General features: G+C 46.4%; 1 non-coding gene across 1 annotated transcript; it reads left to right on the top strand.

Annotated features, from left to right (window-relative positions):
- The first annotated feature begins 8,267 nt into the window (after positions 1-8,267).
- On the top strand, positions 8,268-8,339 carry TRNAR-CCU (transfer RNA arginine (anticodon CCU)). Its single transcript has one exon. It is a non-coding gene; the product is annotated as a tRNA-Arg (tRNA).
- Positions 8,340-8,612: the final 273 nt, after the last annotated feature.

The following is an 8,612-nucleotide window of genomic DNA, read 5'->3' as shown; positions in this document are numbered from 1 at the left end:
ACTTCAAGAGCGCACATGAAACGTAATTTTCGGCATTATCTGGAACCGTGTTTGGTGGAGTAAAGGGTGCGATCAAGTGCTGTAACGCTAATTTTCCATGTTTCGTTCCGTATATGCCTTCAGTCTCCAAGAACGAACATGGTCGTTCACGTTTCGCTAATTTTTTCTCTTGTACTCTCACTTCATGAATTCATTTTACTATCAGTCACAAAAGCAAGTCGATGCTTCCCAGAGGAGGGGTTCCTGTCTCTGCCGAACAGTGAGAGATAAGTATCGTGCCAAACGCATTGGATGCAAGAAGTAGACTTTGTGCACAATACACTACGTAGCTAAGCCAAGCACCCTATATGTAGGCGGCAGAGACAGCAAATGGTAAGAAAAAAACCTTTGACATGCGACGCCAATGACATTCCTGAACCCCGATTGATTTCTCACTCCCAACGACACAAACCAGTCATCTGTGCTGGTCTGCCTCTATTTGCCTCTCAGTTCACGTGTGGTGCGTGGAAAGGAACAGCTGTGGAGAAAGCGCAATTCTGTTGTCCCTGTTGCTTCCCCATTATACAAGAGAGAACTCCGTTTCCGACAGCTGCGGACGACCAACTTTGCCATTAGCATCACAGCATCTTCGGGATGTCTGCTCGCGCTCTGCTTTGATTTGTTTATATTTACTGCGTGTCGCCGCCAGTGCCCACCCTTTGACGAGCGAGAGGGGTTCCTAAATGTGCGCCATGATGGAGGGCAGTGGGCCTCATCACTACATGGAAAAGCTCGGCACAGCTCGCGAAATAGAGAAGTTCTCCCCGCAGATGAGTGAGAGCGCAGTGTATAGTGTGCAGGTTATACGCCGGCTGTAGTGAACCTTCTGCTCCTACAGCCAATTTATCAAGCTATGTGCCCGTTCCAGCAGTAGGAATGCCAGTAAGAAGGTATGTCAGGGTGGAACCCGTTTGGACACCAAAGCGCGCTAGTCAGTGGCGACATTAAAACTCGTTCTTTTAAATGCGACCGCGAAGTATTGTTTCTAAGCCACCCATCAAAACTTACACCTTATTATTTTTTTCCTTTTGCTGTTTTCCAAACCCTAGACACGCAAAGGGCGAATTTTAACACCGCCTTGTCTCTTGTTGCTAGTGTTCTAAACTCATTTACGTCAACGTGGCGAATAACAAAAAGAACCAACTCACAAGCTTAAGCATGTAACTTGGAACGTGGAAGGTGGCATAATAAATGATTACCACAGCAGACAGAAGTTTTCTTCAGCAGCCATATAAAAGTTGGCCTTGATTAGAAACTGAGAAATAGGCTGCAAAAAATACAGAACGCTATTTCAAAACACTGCTCTACGCACATGTTTGCCTCCTTCCTGCGTAAGAGAAGTTCCTGGAGAAAGTAGGAGAAAGAGTAATAAACTACAAATTTATGTCTCAACTTACGCAAATTTTTAATGACGGTCCTTTCATATATAAGCAAACAAGGGAAGGGGAATGAGGGGCTCGTTATAAATATGACAGAAGCCAACAGCCACAGAAACCAAGGGGCACAGGGGATTTTTTTTTTAATATACTTTATTTATTTTGTGGTGTTGATCAATTTAGAATATTACTGAATATGTTATCGCTTAAAGTAATTGATTAGAAAAGCAGAAGAAAAAACAACCACGTGCCGCCGGTGGGATCCGAACCCACGACCTCCGAATTACGCGTCCGGTGCTCTACCTCTGAGCTACGGCGACGGCTGTCAAACCTTCTGCTTTTGGGGGTATTTATGTTTACAAGTAACCTATCCTTGAGAGTGTTCATCAGCGCCACCCACGTTCATAAGCGGCGGACGTAGAACGTCCTGAGTTACCGCAGGTGTGACGTAGAACGTCATCGAACGGAGAGGGTGGAAGCTGCGTGAGAACCCTCTTATGCTTCCTATGGCATCATGGCTGCCAGAACCGAGGCCCTCGCTAAGCAATTAAGCAAACAAGGGAAGGGGAATGAGGGGCTCGTTATAAATATGACAGAAGCCAACAGCCACAGAAACCAAGGGGCACAGGGGATTTTTTTTTTTTTTTTTAATATACTTTATTTATTTTGTGGTGTTGATCAATTTAGAATATTACTGAATATGTTATCGCTTAAAGTAATTGATTAGAAAAGCAGAAGAAAAAAAAAAAAAAAAAAAAACAACCACGTGCCGCCGGTGGGATCCGAACCCACGACCTCCGAATTACGCGTCCGGTGCTCTACCTCTGAGCTACGGCGACGGCTGTCAAACCTTCTGCTTTTGGGGGTATTTATGTTTACAAGTAACCTATCCTTGAGAGTGTTCATCAGCGCCACCCACGTTCATAAGCGGCGGACGTAGAACGTCCTGAGTTACCGCAGGTGTGACGTAGAACGTCATCGAACGGAGAGGGTGGAAGCTGCGTGAGAACCCTCTTATGCTTCCTATGGCATCATGGCTGCCAGAACCGAGGCCCTCGCTAAGCAATTAAGCAAACAAGGGAAGGGGAATGAGGGGCTCGTTATAAATATGACAGAAGCCAACAGCCACAGAAACCAAGGGGCACAGGGGATTTTTTTTTTAATATACTTTATTTATTTTGTGGTGTTGATCAATTTAGAATATTACTGAATATGTTATCGCTTAAAGTAATTGATTAGAAAAGCAGAAGAAAAAACAACCACGTGCCGCCGGTGGGATCCGAACCCACGACCTCCGAATTACGCGTCCGGTGCTCTACCTCTGAGCTACGGCGACGGCTGTCAAACCTTCTGCTTTTGGGGGTATTTATGTTTACAAGTAACCTATCCTTGAGAGTGTTCATCAGCGCCACCCACGTTCATAAGCGGCGGACGTAGAACGTCCTGAGTTACCGCAGGTGTGACGTAGAACGTCATCGAACGGAGAGGGTGGAAGCTGCGTGAGAACCCTCTTATGCTTCCTATGGCATCATGGCTGCCAGAACCGAGGCCCTCGCTAAGCAATTAAGCAAACAAGGGAAGGGGAATGAGGGGCTCGTTATAAATATGACAGAAGCCAACAGCCACAGAAACCAAGGGGCACAGGGGATTTTTTTTTTAATATACTTTATTTATTTTGTGGTGTTGATCAATTTAGAATATTACTGAATATGTTATCGCTTAAAGTAATTGATTAGAAAAGCAGAAGAAAAAACAACCACGTGCCGCCGGTGGGATCCGAACCCACGACCTCCGAATTACGCGTCCGGTGCTCTACCTCTGAGCTACGGCGACGGCTGTCAAACCTTCTGCTTTTGGGGGTATTTATGTTTACAAGTAACCTATCCTTGAGAGTGTTCATCAGCGCCACCCACGTTCATAAGCGGCGGACGTAGAACGTCCTGAGTTACCGCAGGTGTGACGTAGAACGTCATCGAACGGAGAGGGTGGAAGCTGCGTGAGAACCCTCTTATGCTTCCTATGGCATCATGGCTGCCAGAACCGAGGCCCTCGCTAAGCAATTAAGCAAACAAGGGAAGGGGAATGAGGGGCTCGTTATAAATATGACAGAAGCCAACAGCCACAGAAACCAAGGGGCACAGGGGATTTTTTTTTTTAATATACTTTATTTATTTTGTGGTGTTGATCAATTTAGAATATTACTGAATATGTTATCGCTTAAAGTAATTGATTAGAAAAGCAGAAGAAAAAACAACCACGTGCCGCCGGTGGGATCCGAACCCACGACCTCCGAATTACGCGTCCGGTGCTCTACCTCTGAGCTACGGCGACGGCTGTCAAACCTTCTGCTTTTGGGGGTATTTATGTTTACAAGTAACCTATCCTTGAGAGTGTTCATCAGCGCCACCCACGTTCATAAGCGGCGGACGTAGAACGTCCTGAGTTACCGCAGGTGTGACGTAGAACGTCATCGAACGGAGAGGGTGGAAGCTGCGTGAGAACCCTCTTATGCTTCCTATGGCATCATGGCTGCCAGAACCGAGGCCCTCGCTAAGCAATTAAGCAAACAAGGGAAGGGGAATGAGGGGCTCGTTATAAATATGACAGAAGCCAACAGCCACAGAAACCAAGGGGCACAGGGGATTTTTTTTTTAATATACTTTATTTATTTTGTGGTGTTGATCAATTTAGAATATTACTGAATATGTTATCGCTTAAAGTAATTGATTAGAAAAGCAGAAGAAAAAACAACCACGTGCCGCCGGTGGGATCCGAACCCACGACCTCCGAATTACGCGTCCGGTGCTCTACCTCTGAGCTACGGCGACGGCTGTCAAACCTTCTGCTTTTGGGGGTATTTATGTTTACAAGTAACCTATCCTTGAGAGTGTTCATCAGCGCCACCCACGTTCATAAGCGGCGGACGTAGAACGTCCTGAGTTACCGCAGGTGTGACGTAGAACGTCATCGAACGGAGAGGGTGGAAGCTGCGTGAGAACCCTCTTATGCTTCCTATGGCATCATGGCTGCCAGAACCGAGGCCCTCGCTAAGCAATTAAGCAAACAAGGGAAGGGGAATGAGGGGCTCGTTATAAATATGACAGAAGCCAACAGCCACAGAAACCAAGGGGCACAGGGGATTTTTTTTTTTAATATACTTTATTTATTTTGTGGTGTTGATCAATTTAGAATATTACTGAATATGTTATCGCTTAAAGTAATTGATTAGAAAAGCAGAAGAAAAAACAACCACGTGCCGCCGGTGGGATCCGAACCCACGACCTCCGAATTACGCGTCCGGTGCTCTACCTCTGAGCTACGGCGACGGCTGTCAAACCTTCTGCTTTTGGGGGTATTTATGTTTACAAGTAACCTATCCTTGAGAGTGTTCATCAGCGCCACCCACGTTCATAAGCGGCGGACGTAGAACGTCCTGAGTTACCGCAGGTGTGACGTAGAACGTCATCGAACGGAGAGGGTGGAAGCTGCGTGAGAACCCTCTTATGCTTCCTATGGCATCATGGCTGCCAGAAAAAAAAAATCCCCTGTGCCCCTTGGTTTCTGTGGCTGTTGGCTTCTGTCATATTTATAACGAGCCCCTCATTCCCCTTCCCTTGTTTGCTTAATTGCTTAGCGAGGGCCTCGGTTCTGGCAGCCATGATGCCATAGGAAGCATAAGAGGGTTCTCACGCAGCTTCCACCCTCTCCGTTCGATGACGTTCTACGTCACACCTGCGGTAACTCAGGACGTTCTACGTCCGCCGCTTATGAACGTGGGTGGCGCTGATGAACACTCTCAAGGATAGGTTACTTGTAAACATAAATACCCCCAAAAGCAGAAGGTTTGACAGCCGTCGCCGTAGCTCAGAGGTAGAGCACCGGACGCGTAATTCGGAGGTCGTGGGTTCGGATCCCACCGGCGGCACGTGGTTGTTTTTTTTTTTTTTTCTTCTGCTTTTCTAATCAATTACTTTAAGCGATAACATATTCAGTAATATTCTAAATTGATCAACACCACAAAATAAATAAAGTATATTAAAAAAAAAAAAAAAAATCCCCTGTGCCCCTTGGTTTCTGTGGCTGTTGGCTTCTGTCATATTTATAACGAGCCCCTCATTCCCCTTCCCTTGTTTGCTTAATTGCTTAGCGAGGGCCTCGGTTCTGGCAGCCATGATGCCATAGGAAGCATAAGAGGGTTCTCACGCAGCTTCCACCCTCTCCGTTCGATGACGTTCTACGTCACACCTGCGGTAACTCAGGACGTTCTACGTCCGCCGCTTATGAACGTGGGTGGCGCTGATGAACACTCTCAAGGATAGGTTACTTGTAAACATAAATACCCCCAAAAGCAGAAGGTTTGACAGCCGTCGCCGTAGCTCAGAGGTAGAGCACCGGACGCGTAATTCGGAGGTCGTGGGTTCGGATCCCACCGGCGGCACGTGGTTGTTTTTTCTTCTGCTTTTCTAATCAATTACTTTAAGCGATAACATATTCAGTAATATTCTAAATTGATCAACACCACAAAATAAATAAAGTATATTAAAAAAAAAATCCCCTGTGCCCCTTGGTTTCTGTGGCTGTTGGCTTCTGTCATATTTATAACGAGCCCCTCATTCCCCTTCCCTTGTTTGCTTAATTGCTTAGCGAGGGCCTCGGTTCTGGCAGCCATGATGCCATAGGAAGCATAAGAGGGTTCTCACGCAGCTTCCACCCTCTCCGTTCGATGACGTTCTACGTCACACCTGCGGTAACTCAGGACGTTCTACGTCCGCCGCTTATGAACGTGGGTGGCGCTGATGAACACTCTCAAGGATAGGTTACTTGTAAACATAAATACCCCCAAAAGCAGAAGGTTTGACAGCCGTCGCCGTAGCTCAGAGGTAGAGCACCGGACGCGTAATTCGGAGGTCGTGGGTTCGGATCCCACCGGCGGCACGTGGTTGTTTTTTCTTCTGCTTTTCTAATCAATTACTTTAAGCGATAACATATTCAGTAATATTCTAAATTGATCAACACCACAAAATAAATAAAGTATATTAAAAAAAAAATCCCCTGTGCCCCTTGGTTTCTGTGGCTGTTGGCTTCTGTCATATTTATAACGAGCCCCTCATTCCCCTTCCCTTGTTTGCTTAATTGCTTAGCGAGGGCCTCGGTTCTGGCAGCCATGATGCCATAGGAAGCATAAGAGGGTTCTCACGCAGCTTCCACCCTCTCCGTTCGATGACGTTCTACGTCACACCTGCGGTAACTCAGGACGTTCTACGTCCGCCGCTTATGAACGTGGGTGGCGCTGATGAACACTCTCAAGGATAGGTTACTTGTAAACATAAATACCCCCAAAAGCAGAAGGTTTGACAGCCGTCGCCGTAGCTCAGAGGTAGAGCACCGGACGCGTAATTCGGAGGTCGTGGGTTCGGATCCCACCGGCGGCACGTGGTTGTTTTTTCTTCTGCTTTTCTAATCAATTACTTTAAGCGATAACATATTCAGTAATATTCTAAATTGATCAACACCACAAAATAAATAAAGTATATTAAAAAAAAAAATCCCCTGTGCCCCTTGGTTTCTGTGGCTGTTGGCTTCTGTCATATTTATAACGAGCCCCTCATTCCCCTTCCCTTGTTTGCTTAATTGCTTAGCGAGGGCCTCGGTTCTGGCAGCCATGATGCCATAGGAAGCATAAGAGGGTTCTCACGCAGCTTCCACCCTCTCCGTTCGATGACGTTCTACGTCACACCTGCGGTAACTCAGGACGTTCTACGTCCGCCGCTTATGAACGTGGGTGGCGCTGATGAACACTCTCAAGGATAGGTTACTTGTAAACATAAATACCCCCAAAAGCAGAAGGTTTGACAGCCGTCGCCGTAGCTCAGAGGTAGAGCACCGGACGCGTAATTCGGAGGTCGTGGGTTCGGATCCCACCGGCGGCACGTGGTTGTTTTTTCTTCTGCTTTTCTAATCAATTACTTTAAGCGATAACATATTCAGTAATATTCTAAATTGATCAACACCACAAAATAAATAAAGTATATTAAAAAAAAAATCCCCTGTGCCCCTTGGTTTCTGTGGCTGTTGGCTTCTGTCATATTTATAACGAGCCCCTCATTCCCCTTCCCTTGTTTGCTTAATTGCTTAGCGAGGGCCTCGGTTCTGGCAGCCATGATGCCATAGGAAGCATAAGAGGGTTCTCACGCAGCTTCCACCCTCTCCGTTCGATGACGTTCTACGTCACACCTGCGGTAACTCAGGACGTTCTACGTCCGCCGCCTATGAACGTGGGTGGCGCTGATGAACACTCTCAAGGATAGGTTACTTGTAAACATAAATACCCCCAAAAGCAGAAGGTTTGACAGCCGTCGCCGTAGCTCAGAGGTAGAGCACCGGACGCGTAATTCGGAGGTCGTGGGTTCGGATCCCACCGGCGGCACGTGGTTGTTTTTTCTTCTGCTTTTCTAATCAATTACTTTAAGCGATAACATATTCAGTAATATTCTAAATTGATCAACACCACAAAATAAATAAAGTATATTAAAAAAAAAATCCCCTGTGCCCCTTGGTTTCTGTGGCTGTTGGCTTCTGTCATATTTATAACGAGCCCCTCATTCCCCTTCCCTTGTTTGCTTAATTGCTTAGCGAGGGCCTCGGTTCTGGCAGCCATGATGCCATAGGAAGCATAAGAGGGTTCTCACGCAGCTTCCACCCTCTCCGTTCGATGACGTTCTACGTCACACCTGCGGTAACTCAGGACGTTCTACGTCCGCCGCTTATGAACGTGGGTGGCGCTGATGAACACTCTCAAGGATAGGTTACTTGTAAACATAAATACCCCCAAAAGCAGAAGGTTTGACAGCCGTCGCCGTAGCTCAGAGGTAGAGCACCGGACGCCTAATTCGGAGGTCGTGGGTTCGGATCCCACCGGCGGCACGTGGTTGTTTTTTCTTCTGCTTTTCTAATCAATTACTTTAAGCGATAACATATTCAGTAATATTCTAAATTGATCAACACCACAAAATAAATAAAGTATATTAAAAAAAATCCCCTGTGCCCCTTGGTTTCTGTGGCTGTTGGCTTCTGTCACTTTCATATATAAGCTTTATCAGAGGAATTAGCGCAATTTATTTTTCAGGACACTGCACTGGAGAGCTCTCAATTAGCGTCTCCGAGCTAGGTTATTTAACGTCCACTAACATAACCGAC

This window comes from Amblyomma mixtum, chromosome 1 (genome assembly GCF_055824585.1).
Source record: "Amblyomma mixtum isolate Tamu chromosome 1, ASM5582458v1, whole genome shotgun sequence".
NCBI lineage: Eukaryota > Metazoa > Arthropoda > Arachnida > Ixodida > Ixodidae > Amblyomma > Amblyomma mixtum.
The sequence above is the reverse complement of the archived record's forward strand: the minus strand, read 5'-3'. Positions and strand labels throughout refer to the sequence as shown.